This window comes from Panthera onca, chromosome X (assembly GCF_046562875.1).
Source record: "Panthera onca isolate mPanOnc1 chromosome X, mPanOnc1 haplotype 2, whole genome shotgun sequence".
NCBI classification, from domain to species: Eukaryota; Metazoa; Chordata; class Mammalia; order Carnivora; family Felidae; genus Panthera; species Panthera onca.
This window is the reverse complement of record NC_138357.1, coordinates 40338667-40354167: the sequence shown is the minus strand read 5'-3', so window position 1 is coordinate 40354167 and position 15501 is coordinate 40338667. Positions and strand designations below refer to the sequence as shown.

The 15501-nt window shown below is 38.4% G+C and overlaps 1 protein-coding gene across 2 annotated transcripts in view; it reads left to right on the top strand.

Moving 5' to 3' along the window:
- Positions 1-15501, top strand: part of COL4A5 (collagen type IV alpha 5 chain) — a 243484-nt gene that overhangs the window by 193126 nt on the left and 34857 nt on the right. The window lies entirely within an intron of this gene.

The window sequence follows — 15501 nt, the reverse complement described above, 5'->3', positions numbered from 1 at the left end:
CATCTGGTTGTTGTCTATATTTAAAAGTCTGTTTCTTGCTTTTTTTTGTTGTTGTTGTTCAATGATTTTACTCATGTGGAATTTGATCATTTCTTTTTAACAGTATACAAAAAGCTTTTAGTTTGATTGTGTAGTCAATCAACTTATTGTAAGAGATAATCAAGAGAAATCTCTGCATATTAACTATAGATTACCAGTGTAAAGTCTATTGAAAGGATTCTGAATTTTTCTGTTCTATTTAAATTTTACCAGCAATACATGACATTAAAAAAATAATAATAATACAGACATGTCAAGGGTAAAAGTGAAAATTTCCTTCATAACGTATTTTCTTTATTCCATTCCCTTCCCTATAGAAATCCACTGATAATAATTAGTGTGTAAATTTGAATCCCTTACTATACATTTTTATGTATATATACAAAATTTTGTTTTGTTTTTTCTACATATATTGTATGTGTGTAGAATTATAGAATACATGCTATCCTATATTTGCTTTATCATTTATATCTTTTAATCTTTCTTTTTTAATATATATTAGACAATTTTTGTTGTCACTGTACATTATTTTTAATATTTGCATGATATTCTGTTGTTGCAAATAATATCATAATGAATATTCTTAGACATATCTGTGGACACATGTATAATTAGTTATACTGTATAGATTCCTGAAAGTGTCTAGGTCAAAACATAAGTACATCTAGATTTTTGTCTTATAAAGTTTTATATTAATAGTAATCAATAAACTTGATTTTAAAAATCAAGCAGTATGAAACAATGTGAAACAAAAAGTCCTTTTTCCACACATATACATACCTCAAATTCATAGTTCTTATTATTTTTAATAGTTGTTCACAAAAGACTTTTTTAAATTCTTTTTAATGTCTATTTACTCTTGAGAGAGAGAGAGAGAGAGAGAGGCAGAGAGTGAGCAGGGGAGGGCCAGAGAGAGGGGGAGGCACAGAATCTGAAGCAGGCTCCAGCCTCTGAGCTGTCAGCACAGAGCCCAACATGCGGCTTTAACTCACTAACTGCAAGATCATGACCTGAGCCAAAGTCGGAGACTCAACCGACTGAGCCACCCAGGTGCCCCCAGAAAAGACATTTTATGCACATGTAAGCATGTATGTATGATAAGTATTTCATCAATTTTATTTTTTTTTTAATATTTTTAATGTTTATTTATTTTGGGAAGAGAGAGAGACAGACAGTGTGAGTGGGGGAGGGGCAGAGAGAGCAGGAGACACAGAATCCGAAGCAGGCTCCAGGCTCCAAGCTGTGAGCACAGAGCCTGATGCAGGCTCAAACTCACGGACTGTGAGATCATGACCTGAGCCCAAGTTGGATGCTCAACTGACTGAGCAACCCAGGCGCCCCAGTATTTTATCAGTTTAAGACTCAATTTTTTATATTCAAAATCTCTGATATTGAGGTGCATCTTACAATGGAAAGCATCTTACAATTATAATTGGAAGCATTTTTCCTCAGTTACTGATTCATGAAATGATGCTGCATCTTCCAAATACAGGTATCTTATAGTTTTATTTACACCAAAAAAAATTCATACTATATATCTGCTCCGGACCTAGCTATCATAACTTGGGTATAGGAATTGCTGAGAATTGCTACATTTTGAAATAGAGTAGTGAGGGAAAGCTGCTCTAATAACAGTTGATCAAGTGACATGCAGTGAGGGAATGAGTCATTCGAAGACCCTGAGGTGGGAGCGTATCTGACATGTCTGAGGTACATAAACGTGACTAGGGTGGATTAAGCAGAGTGAGTGAGGTGAAACTAAGTAGGTGATGAGATCAGGTGGGTAATGGGAGATAGATTAGAGCCCTTGTGGATCATAGTAAGGGATTTTACTACTGAATGAAATGGGGAGTGACTGGAAGGAGTAACATGATTGTACTTAAATTTAAAAATATATCATAGCTCCTATTTTGGAACCAGATCACAGAGGAATAAGGATGAAAACAGACCAGTTATAACACTATTTAAATAATACAGACCTGATATCTTGATGGTTTGGATCCAGGGCAAGCCAGAAAGATTTGCTTATGGAATATGGGAGGAGAGATATCATGGATAACTCTAAAGTTTTTTTCCTAAGGTACTGGAACAATGGAGTTGCTAGATACTGAGACAGGAGAGATGTGGGGAAAGAGATTTAGTGGGAAAGATCAGAAGCATAATCTTCTAATGGTTACAAAAACTCCTATATCCTAATATTATAAAAATAGACTATGTCTTTCTTCTATACTGCATGATTTTGTTCTTTATATTTATATCTTTAATCCATTGGCTTTTTCCATATGTTGTATGAGGTGAGAAGTAGCTTCATTTTTTTCCAAATTAGATATCCAGATAACCCAACTCCATTTGTTTGGAGTAAAGTCTCCATTCTTTACTCATTGATTTGAAATTCCATTTAAATTTTTTTCTAAATGTTTTCCTATATATTTTTTGCTGGGCTGAGCAAATGTTAACATTTATATAATTAAATCAAATTACCATAACTTGTCTCTGAAATTATAATGAATATCAGCAGAAAAACATCTTTCAGTTGGCAAATGTCCATAGTATATTCAACTCTTCAAGCAAGAGGCTAACTTTTAGTTTCTTTCTCTATGCAGCCTTCAAGCAAATTCTAAACTAAATTTGGATACTTGCAGAGCTGATAAAACAAATAAATCATGTATTTGAAGTAGCCTGTTGTTATTTTATCATATAATGGTGACACACTGAAAAATAAGATTTGATACCTCATTTCTAATAGATGCAGGCAGTCCTTCGCACAGTTCTGATATGCACAAATTTGTTGCCACAATTTATTTAAATGACATGAGTCCACAACAGCATGGTTCAAACTCAAGCTACCATGGTATGTTAGCTTTTCAATCCATCAATCTATAAATCACTATATAAATAACAGTTGTGTATCATGATCAGTGAACAATTATTTCAGTTCTTTCAAATTGAATCAGTCATTAATCACTGTGAATCTGACATTCCCTTAATGCCCTGGTAGCAAAGCATGTAGTTGTGTTGCCTCTTTGCCTCTCATTGATAAACCAATGTGAAATTTTATTTTTTTTAATATATGAAATTTATTGTCAAATTGGTTTCCATACAACACCCAGTACTCATCCCAAAAGGTGCCCTCCTCAATACCCATCACCCACCCTCCCCTCCCTCCCTCCCCCCATCAACCCTCAGTTTGTTCTCAGTTTTTAACAGTCTCTTATGCTTTGGCTCTCTCCCACTCTAACCTCTTTTTATTTTTTCCTTCCCCTCCCCCATGGGTTTCTGTTAAGTTTCTCAGGATCCACATAAGAGTGAAACCATATGGTATCTGTCTTTCTCTGTATGGCTTATTTCACTTAGCATCACACTCTCCAGTTCCATCCACGTTGCTACAAAAGGCCATATTTCATTCTTTCTCATTGCCTCATAGTATTCCATTGTGTATATAAACCACAATTTCTTTATCCATTCATCAGTTGATGGACATTTAGGCTCTTTCCATAATTTGGCTATTGTTGAGAGTGCTGCTATAAACATTGGGGTACAAGTGCACCTATGCATCAGTACTCCTGTATCCCTTGGGTAAATTCCTAGCAGTGCTATTGCTGGGTCATAGGGTAGGTCTATTTTTAATTTTCTGAGGAACCTCCACACTGCTTTCCAGAGCGGCTGCACCAATTTGCATTCCCACCAACAGTGCAAGAGGGTTCCCGTTTCTCCACATCCTCTCCAGCATCTATAGTCTCCTGATTTCTTCATTTTGGCCACTCTGACTGGCGTGAGGTGATATCTGAGTGTGGTTTTGATTTGTATTTCCCTGATAAGGAGCGACGTTGAACATCTTTTCATGTGCCTGTTGGCCATCCGGATGTCTTCTTTAGAGAAGTGTCTATTCATGTTTTCTGCCCATTTCTTCACTGGGTTATTTGATTTTCGGGTGTGGAGTTTGGTGAGCTCTTTATAGATTTTGGATACGAGCCCTTTGTCCGATATGTCATTTGCAAATATCTTTTCCCATTCTGTTGGTTGCCTTTTAGTTTTGTTGGTTGTTTCCTTTGCTGTGCAGAAGCTTTTTATCTTCATAAGGTCCCAGTAATTCACTTTTGCTTTTAATTGCCTTGCCTTTGGGGATGTGTCGAGTAAGACATTGCTACAGCTGAGGTCAGAGAGGTCTTTTCCTGCTTTCTCCTCTAAGGTTTTGATGGTTTCCTGTCTCACATTCAGGTCCTTTATCCATTTTTAGTTTATGTTTGTGAATGGTGTGAGAAAGTAGTCTAGTTTCAACCTTCTGCATGTTGCTGTCCAGTTCTCCCAGCACCATTTGTTAAAGAGATTGTCTTTTTTCCATTGGATGTTCTTTCCTGCTTTGTCAAAGATGAGTTGGCCATACGTTTGTGGGTCTAGTTCTGGGGTTTCTATTCTATTCCATTGGTCTATGTGTCTGTTTTTGTGCCAATACCATGCTGTCTTGATGATGACAGCTTTGTAGTAGAGGCTAAAGTCTGGGATTGTGATGCCTCCTGCTTTGGTCTTCTTCTTCAAAATTACTTTGGCTATTCGGGGCCTTTTGTGGTTCCATATGAATTTTAGGATTGCTTGTTCTAGCTTCGAGAAGAATGCTGGTGCAATTTTGATTGGGATTGCATTGAATGTGTAGATAGCTTTGGGTAGTATTGACATTTTGACAATATTTATTCTTCCAATCCATGAGCAGGGAATGTCTTTCTATTTCTTTATATCTTCTTCAATTACCTTCATAAGCTTTCTATAGTTTTCACCATACAGATCTTGTACATCTTTGGTTCGATTTATTCCTAGGTATTTTATGCTTCTTGGTGCAATTGTGAATGGGATCAGTTTCTTTATTTGTCTTTCTATTGCTTCATTGTTAGTGTATAAGAATGCAACTGATTTCTGTACATTGATTTTGTATCCTGCAACTTTGCTGAATTCATGTATCAGTTCGAGCAGACTTTTGGTGGAGTCTGTCGGGTTTTCCAAGTATAATATCATGTCATCTGCAAAAAGCGAAAGCTTGACTTCATCTTTGCCAATTTTGATGCCTTTGATTTCCTTTTGTTGTCTGATTGCTGATGCTAGAACTTCCAGCACTATGTTAAACAACAGCGGTGAGAGTGGACATCCCTGTCGTGTTCCTGATCTCAGGGAAAAAGCTCTCAGTTTTTCCCCCTTGAGGATGATGTTAGCTATGGGCTTTTCATAAATTGCTTTTATGATCTTTAGGTATGTTCTTTCTATCCCGACTTTCTCAAGGGTTTTTATTAAGAAAGGGTGCTGGGGGGCGCCTGGGTGGCGCAGTCGGTTAAGCGTCCGACTTCAGCCAGGTCACGATCTCACGGTCCGTGAGTTCGAGCCCCGCGTCAGGCTCTGGGCTGATGGATCAGAGCCTGGAGCCGTTTTCCGATTCTGTGTCTCCTTCTCTCTCTGTCCCTCCCCCGTTCATGCTCTGTCTCTCTCTGTCCCACAAATAAATAAACGTTGGAAAAAAAAAAAAAAAAAAGAAAGGGTGCTGGATTTTGTCAAAGGCCTTTTCTGCATCGATTGACAGGATCATATGGTTCTTCTCTTTTTTTTTGTTAATGTGATGTATCACGTTGATTGATTTGCGAATGTTGAACCAGCCCTGCATCCCAGGAATGAATCCCACTTGATCATGGTGAATAATTCTTTTTATATGCCGTTGAATTCCATTTGCTAGTATCTTATTGAGAATTTTTGCATCCATATTCATCAGGGATATTGGCCTGTAGTTCTCTTTTTTTACTGGGTCTCTGTCTGGTTTAGGAATCAAAGTAATACTGGCTTCATAGAATGAGTCTGGAAGTTTTCCTTCCCTTTCTATTTCTTGGAATAGCTTGAGAAGGATAGGTATTATCTCTGCTTTAAACGTCTGGTAGAACACCCCTGGGAAGCCACCTGGTCCTGGACTCTTATTTGTTGGGAGATTTTTGATAACCGATTCAATTTCTTCGCTGGTTAGGGGTCTGTTCAAGCTTTCTATTTCCTCCTGATTGAGTTTTGGAAGAGTGTGGGTGTTTAGGAATTTGTCCATTTCTTCCAGGTTGTCCAATTTGTTGGCATATAATTTTTCATAGTGTTCCCTGATAATTGTTTGTATCTCTGAGGGATTGGTTGTAATAATCCCATTTTCATTCATGATTTTATCTATTTGGGTCATCTCCCTTTTCTTTTTGAGAAGCCTGGCTAGAGGTTTGTCAATTTTGTTTATTTTTTCAAAAAACCAACTCTTGGTTTCGTTGATCTGCTCTACCATTTTTTTAGATTCTATATTGTTTATTTCTGCTCTGATCTTTATGATTTCTCTTCTTCTGCTGGGTTTAGGCTGCCTTTGCTGTTCTGCTTCTATTTCCTTTAGGTGTGCTGTTAGATTTTGTATTTGGGATTTTTCTTGTTTCTTGAGATAGGCCTGGCTTGCAATGTATTTTCCTCTCAGGACTGCCTTCGCTGCATCCCAAAGCGTTTGGATTGTTCTATTTTCATTTTCATTTGTTTCCATATATTTTTTAATTTCTTCTCTAATTGCCTGGTTGACCCACTCATTCTTTAGTAGGGTGTTCTTTAACCTCCATGCTTTTGGAGGTTTTCCAGACTTTTTCCTGTGGTCGATTTCAAGCTTCATAGCATTGTGGTCTGAAAGTATGCATGGTATAATTTCAATTCTTGTAAACTTATGAAGGGCTGTTTGTGACCCAGTATATGATCTATCTTGGAGAATGTTCCATGTGCACTCGAGAAGAAAGTATATTCTGTTGCTTTGGGATGCAGAGTTCTAAATATATCTGTCAAGTCCATCTGATCCAATGTATCATTCAGGGCCCTTGTTTCTTTATTGACCATGTGTCTAGATGATCTATCCATTTCTGTAAGTGGGGTGTTAAAGTCCCCTGCAATGACCACATTCCTATCAATAAGGTTGCTTATGTTTATGAGTAATTGTTTTATATATTTGGGGGCTCCTGTATTCGGCGCATAGACATTTATAATTGTTAGCTCTTCCTGATGGATAGACCCTGTGATTATTATATAATGCCCTTGTTCATCTCTTGTTCCAGCCTTTAATTTAAAGTCTAGTTTGTCTGATATAAGTATGGCTACTCCAGCTTTCTTTTGGCTTCCAGTAGCATGATAAATAGTTCTCCATCCCCTCACTCTCAATCTAAAAGTGTCCTCAGATCTCAAATGAGTCTCTTGTAGACAGCAAATAGATGGGTCTTGTTTTTTTATCCATTCTGATACCCTATGTCTTTTGGTTGGCGCATTTAATCCATATACATTCAGTGTTATTATAGAAAGATACGGGTTTAGAGTCATTGTGATGTCTGTATGTTTTATGCTTGTAGCAATGTCTCTGGTACTTTGTCTCACAGGATCCCCCTTAGGATCTCTTGTAGGGCTGGTTTAGTGGTGACAAATTCCTTCAGTTTTTGTTTGTTTGGGAAGACCTTTATCTCTCCTTCTATTCTAAATGACAGACTTGCTGGATAAAGGATTCTCGGCTGCATATTTTTTTCTGTTTAGCACACTGAAGATCTCGTGCCAATCCTTTCTGGCCTGCCAAGTTTCAAAAGAGAGATCAGTCACGAGTCTTATAGGTCTCCCTTTATATGTGAGGGCACGTTTATCCCTTGCTGCTTTCAGAATTTTCTCTTTATCCTTGTATTTTGCCAGTTTCACTATGATATGTCGTGCAGAAGATCGATTCAAGTGACGTCTGAAGGGAGTTCTCTGTGCCTCTTGGATTTCAATGCCTTTTTCCTTCCCCAGTTCAGGGAAGTTCTCAGCTATAATTTCTTCAAGTACCCCTTCAGCACCTTTCCCTCTCTCTTCCTCCTCTGGGATACTAATTATGCGTATATTATTTCTTTTTAGTGTATCACTTAGTTCTCTAATTTTCCCCTCATACTCCTGGATTTTTTTGTCTCTCTTTCTCTCAGCTTCCTCTTTTTCCATAACTTTATCTTCTAGTTCACCTATTCTCTCCTCTGCCTCTTCAAGCCGAGCTGTCGTCGTTTCCATTTTGTTTTGCATTTCGTTTAAAGCGCTTTTCAGCTCCTCGTGACTGTTCCTTAGTCCCTTGATCTCTGTAGCAAGAGATTCTCTGCTGTCCTCTATACTGTTTTCAAGCCCAGCGATTAATTTTATGACTATTATTCTAAATTCACTTTCTGTTATATTATTTAAATCCTTTTTGATCAGTTCATTAGCTGTTGTTATTTCCTGGAGATTCTTCTGAGGGGAATTCTTCCGTTTGGTCATTTTGGATAGTCCCTGGCGTGGTGAGGACCTGCAGGGCACTTCCCCTGTGCTGTGGTGTATAACTGGAGTTGGTGGGCGGGGCCGCAGTCCGACCTGATGTCTGTCCCCAGCCCACTGCTGGGGCCACAGTCAGACTGGTGTGTGCCTTCTCTTCCCCTCTCCTAGGGGCAGGATTCACTGTGGGGTGGCGTGGCCCGTCTGGGCTACTTGCACACTGCCAGGCTTGTGGTGCTGGGGATCTGGCGTATTAGCTTCGGTGGGTAGGCAAGGTTTACGGGGGCTGGAGGGGCAGGCTTAGCTCACTTCTCCTTAGGTGATCCACTTCAGGAGGGGCCCTGTGGCCGCGGGAGGGAGTCAGATCCGCTGCCGGAGGTTTGGCTCCACAGAAGCACAGAGTTGGATGTTTGCGCAGAGCAAGCAAGTTCCCTGGCAGGAACTGGTTCCCTTTGGGATTTTGGCTGGGTGATGGGCGGGGGAGATGGCGCTGGCGAGCGCCTTTGTTCCCCACCAAACTGAGCTCTGTCGTCCGGGGGCTCAGCAGCTCTCCCTCCCTTTGTCCTCCAGCCTTCCCGCTTTCTGAGCAGAGCTGTTAACTTATGACCTCCCAGACGCGAAGTCGCGCTTGCTGTCGGAACACAGTCCGTCAGGCCCCTCCGCTTTTGCCTGCCAGACTCGGGGGCTCTGCTTGGTCGGCGAGCCGCCCCTCTGCCCCGGCTCCTTCCCGCCAGTCCGTGGAGCGCGCACCGCCTCGCCGCCCTTCCTACCCTCTTCCATGGGCCTCTCGTCTGAGCTTGGCTCCGGAGACTCCGTTCTGCTAATTCTCTGGTGGTTTTCTGGGTTATTTAGGCAGGTGTAGGTGGAATCTAAGTGATCAGCAGGACGGGCGGTGAGCCCAGCATCCTCCTATGCTGCCATCTTCCAACTTCCATCACCAATGTGAAATTTTAAAAAGACGGTTACTCAAAGGAGAAAATTAACCAACAGAAATGAAAGTGTAGCAAAAAAAAAAAAATGGAAAACGGCAACACTGGAATGTTGACACTGACACCATTGACAGATTTTAGACTTTAGAGGTGAGAGACTTTAGAGGTGTAGACAAGGAAGTTTGTGAAAGAAAACTTAGCAATATATGACTTTTCTCTTTACATATATAACTTACATGAAGAGAGATTTTAAAGTTGTGAGAAAAGTTTTTAAAGGTCATGGAGCAATCATATTTTTCTCATTAATTATGAAGACCTCTTTAGCATGGTTTCAGCTTGCATCTTCATTTTTGTTGTTCCATACTATTGTGCAAAGTGAGTAGTGCCTATGTTATAAAGAAAGAGTAGAATTAACATTTTAGGAGACATAATAGTATTATTGGGGGATGGCAAGCATAAGAAAGAATTCTATAATTCGTGAGTTGCTAAGAAACAAGGATAGTGGTAGGGCAGTAGAAGATGTAGGCATAAGAAGATCCTGAACATACCTCTTCTCATGGACAAAACAAATCTATAGCTACATAGAGAACACTTAATTCCCTCTGAAAAAGACCTGAAAACTAACTGAACAGCTTTTTTCACAACAAATAGTAAAAGGGCCACATAGTGGTTAGCAGAGGCAGAGATACTGACTCATCCAAAACCCTACCCCTGCCATGATGACCCACAATCAGAAGGGATCTCACAAATCTGGAGCTATTCCCTGAGGAGTGAGGGATTCATGCCCCACATCAAGCATGCTAACCCCTGTGGCCTGTAACAGGGAGACAATCCTGCAAAACATCTGGCTTTGAAGACCAAAGGAGCTTACATCCAAAGGGCTGTCGGGAACTGAAACACCTTTCTTAAAGAACTTGCATGCAAACTCACTCACCTTAGGAACCAGTGAAAAGACAACAGTTTGAAAAATGTCTACACTATATGTGAAGGAGATTCATTTGCTAGTATTAAAACATCTGCCAGAGCACGTTGGACCTCTCTCCAGGGTTGGAAGTGCTGGAAGCCACCATTTTTGTACTCTCCCTCTACGTTGATAGTGCTGGCAAGTGTGACCTAGCCTTGCACTCTCCCATTACCCCACTAAAGATGGCTGGCAAGCACCAGCCCTAGATTCTCCTTCATTCCTGCAAAAGTCGAGAGTGACATGCCAGTTCTGTGCTCTTCAGTGGCCCCCACAAAAACCTGCAGGTGCACGCAGTCCATACTGGGGTCACTCCGTAGTCATCTGGCTCTGGTGGCCAGGGGGCTTGAATTCCTGAATCCCACAAAACTAATAATCAGACAGACAGTTCTTGGCATGCTACCATCACCAGGGGACTACACAGACAGCAGACTAAACCAAACCCCCAGTCTGTCTGTGAAAAGGGACATGCCTTGGAGTTTCAGCCTGAGGGGCAGACTTAAAGTTTGCCATACACGTGGGGGCACCTGGGTGGCTCAGTCAGTTAGGTGTCTGACTTCAGCTCAGGTCATGATCTCGCAGTTCGTGAGTTCGAGTCCCACGTCGGGCTCTGTGCTGACAGCTCAGAGCCTGGAGCCTGCTTCAGATTCTGTGTCTCCCTCTCTTTCTGCCCTCCTCTGCCCCCCCCCCAAAATAAAATAAATGTTAAAAAAAAAAGTTTGTCATACGTCTGGAGGCTACAAGGGTGCTCTCAGGGAATGTAGGCTGGAAGATACCATCTTTGCATTCTTCCTCAGCCTTGCTACAGTTTGCTGGTACCTCCCAGAAAGGAACTGATACATTTGCCTGAAGCCCTGATTTTTGCAACACCTCCAGTTCCATCTGGTCTGCAGGCCAGCAGGGTTTACTATTGTGATATCACAGGACTATATATATTTGCGTACTTTTAAAGCTTCTGCCTGAGGATATGGTTTCCAATCAGCCTGAAACTAGGTGCTGACTTGAGATTCCTCCCTTTAGAACACTGAGAGGTCTTGGCACACCATCAGCAGCCAGTACATGTCAAGAGTAAATTTGGCTGCTTAGACAGTTACAAAGGTTTGAGAGACAACAAAGAACAAGGGCTAAGGTTGACCAATAAATTGGATCTTTTACACAAGGCTATTCCTTCAAGACCAGGAGAAGTAGCTGTTTTGCTGAAGAATACAATAACAGAATTGAAAAATATACATACAGGAGGGGTGGAAGAGCAGACTACATGAAGCACAATAAAGTGATCTAGAAGACAGGGCAATGGAACTCACCCAAACAGAACTTCAAAAGAGGAAAAAAAAAATATACTGAAAAGTAAAGATGGCTTAAGGGAATTATGAGACAACACAAATCTCAATAACATTTGCATTATAGGGGTCCTAGAAGAAGAGAGAGATAAAGGAGAAGGAAATTTGTTTAAAGAAATAATAGCTGAAAACCTCCCTAATCTGAGGAAGGGAACATTCAGATCAAGAAAACCCACAGAGGCCCAAATAAGATCAACCCAAAAAGATCAACACTAAGACACATTATAATAAAATTGTCAAAAGTTAAAGAGAGAGTCTTAAAAGCAGCAAAAGGAAGACCCCTGCTATGTACAAGGGAACCCCAATAAGACTATAAGCAGATTTTTCAGCAGAAGTTTTGTAGGAAAGAAGAGAATGGAACAATTCAAAATCCTGAAAAGAGGAAACTTCCAAACAAGAATACCCTCCCCAGCCAAGTTATCATTCAGAGTTGAGGGGGAGATAAAGACTTTTCCAGACAATCAAAAGCTAAAAGAGTTCATTACCACTAAACTGACTTATAAGAGATATTAAAAAGGTACATCTTTAAGCTGAAAAGAAAGTGCATTAATTAGTGACAAGAAAACATGTGACTGTATAAATCTCAAAGGTGAAAATAAATACATAGTAAAGGTAGTGGATTAATTACTTACATATCTAGTATGAAAGTTAAAAGACAAAAGTAGTAAAAATAACTGTACAATAATCAGTTAAGGGATGCACAAAATTAGAAGATGTAAAATGTGATATCAAAAACATAAAATCAGGGGGGAGTAAAAATGTAGTTTTGAATTGTGTTCAAACTGAAGTTGCTGTCAACTTAAAATAGATTTTAGTATATCTAGGTTGTTACAAGTGCACCTCATGGTAACCACAAAGCAAAAACCTATAATAGAAAAACAAAAGATAATTAGAAAGCAATATAATCATAACACTAAAGAAAGTCATCAAACCACAACAGAAGAGAGCAAAAGAAGGAACAGAGAGGAACTACAAAACAGCCAGAAAACAGTTAACAAAATGTCAATAGCTGCATACCTATCAATAATTACTTTAAGTGTAAATCGACTAAATTCTTCAATCAAAAGACACTGTGTGATGATTTTTAAAAAGACCTAGTTATGGCTCCTGAGTGGCTCAGTCGATTAGGTGTCTGATTCTTGATTTCAGCTGAGGTCATGATCTTGTGGTTCATAAGATCGAGCCCCATGTCGGTCTCTGTGCTAACAGTGCAGAGCCTGCTTAGGATTCTTAATCACCTCTCTCTACCTCTCCCCCACTTGTGCTCACTCTTGCTCTCTCTCTCAAATAATAAATAAATAAACTTTTATAAATAAATAAACAAACCCAGTTATATGCTGCCTACAGGAAATTCACTTCATGTGTAAGGACACACAGAGACGGAAAGTAAAGGATTGGAAAAAAGATACCCCACATAAATGGAAACCAAAAGAAAGCCAGGGTAGCTATACTTATATCACAGAAAATAGACTTTAAAAGAAAGTATTAAAAGACAGGGGCATTACATAATGATAAAGCAACCACTCTAACAAGAGGATATAATATTTGTAAATATTTATGCACCCAACATAGTGGCACCTAAATAAATAAAGCAAATATTCACAAGCCTAAAGGGAGAAATTGACAGCAATATAATAATAGTATGGGAATTCAATATACCACTTGCATCAGTAGATAGTTTATCCAGACAGAAAATCAATAAGGAAACATCTACCTTAAATTACACCAAATGAACTTAATATATATAAAACTTTCCATCCCAAAGCAGCAGAATACACATTCTTTTCAAATGCACATGGAACATTATCCAAGGTAGTTCATATGTTGGGCTATGAAACAAGTCTCAGTAAGTTTAAGAAGATTCAAATCGTATCAAGCATCTTTTCTGAATGCCACATACTGGCATGAAACTGAAATCAATTACAACAAAAAATGAAAAAAACCCCAAATAAGTGGAGATTAAACAACATGCTACTGAACAACCAGTGGGCCAATGAAGAAATCAAAGGAAAAATTAAAAAATACCTTGAGAAAAATGAAAATGGAAATACAGCCTACCAGAATATATGATGTGAAGGAAAAGCTGTTCTAAACGGAAGGTTCATAGTGATACAGGCCTACCTCAAGAAACAAGAAAAATATCAAACTAAATTTACACCTAAAGGAACTAGAAGAAGAAAAACAAACACAGCTCAAAGTTAGAAGGAAGGAAATTAAAAAGGTCAAAGTACAAATAAATAAAATAGAGACTAAAAAGACATAAAAAAAGATCAGTGAAACTAAGAGCTGGTTCTTTGAAAAGATAAGCAAAATTGACAAACCTTTAGCTAGACTCGCCAAGAGAGGGCTCAAATAAGTAAACTAAATAAATAAAATCAGAAATGAAAGAGAAGGATTTACAACTGATACCACAGAAATACAAAAGATCATAAAAAACTATTATGAACAATTATATGTCAACACATTGGAGAGCCTAGAAGCGATGAATAAATTCCTAGAAATATACAGCCTTCCCAGACTGAATCAAGAAGGATTAGAAAATCTGAATAAACCAATTACTAGTAAAGAGATTGAATCAGTAATCAAAAAAGAAGGAAAAAAAGAAGAAAACCTCCCAGTAAAGTCCAGAGCTAGACATTTTCACGGGTGAATTCTACCAAACACTTAAAGAAGATTTAATACATATCCTTCTCAAAATTTTCCAAAAAATTGAAGAAGAGAGAACACTTTTGAAGTCATTTTATGAGCATTACACTGATACCTAAACCAGATAAGGACACCACAAAAAAAAGCAAAAATTTACAGGCCTGTATACCTAATAAAAAGATGCAAAAGTCCTCAACAAAATATTAACAAAGTAAATGAAACAATACAACAGCAATTAAAAGGATCATATACCATGCTCAAGTGAAACTTATTCCAGAGATGCATGAATGGTTTACATCTACAAATCAATCAATATGATACATCACATTAACAAAATAAAGGATGAAAATCATATGATCATCTCAATAGATGTAGGAAAGATATTTGACAAAATTTAACATCCATTTATGATAAAAAACTCAACAAAGTGGGTACAGAGGAATTTACCTCAACATAATATGGGTCATATATTAGAAGCCCACAGCTACCATCATTCTCAATGGTGAAAAGTTGAAAGTTTCTCCTCTAAGATTAGAAACAAAACAAGGATGCTCACTTTTGCCACTTTCATTTAAGATAGCATTGGAAATCCTAGCTAGAGCAAGAAAGCAAGAAAAAGCAATGAAAGATATCCACATTGGAAAAGAAGGAGTAAAAGCTGTCACTATTTGCAGACAAATATATGTATACATATGTATGTATATTTATACTTTATACTTATATTTATAAAAGACCCTAAAGTCTCCAACAAAAAATGTTAGAGCTAATAAAAAAATTCAGGAAAGTCACTGAGTACATAATCAGCATTCAAAAATCTGTTGCATTTCTATATACTAACAACAAACTATCAGAAAGAGAAATTAAGGAAACACTCCCTTTACAATTGCATTAAAAAGAATAAAATACTTAGGAGTAAATTTAACCAAGGAGATGAAAAACCTACACTGTGAAAATGATGACATTGACGAACGATTGAAGACACAAATGTGAAGATATTCTATGCTCATGGATTGGAATAATTAATATTGTTAAAATTTTCATATTACCCAAAGCAATATATAGATTCATTGCAATCCTTTTCAAAATCCCAATGGTATTTTCAAAGAAATAAACAATCTTAAAATTTGTATAGAACCACAAAAGATTTTGAATAGCCAAAGCAATCTTGACAAAGAACAAAGCTGGAAGTATCACACTCTCTGATTTCAAACTATATTACAAAGCTGTAGTAATCCAAACAATATGGTATTGGCATAAAAACAAACACAGGTCAGTGGAATAGAATAGAGAACCCAGAAAT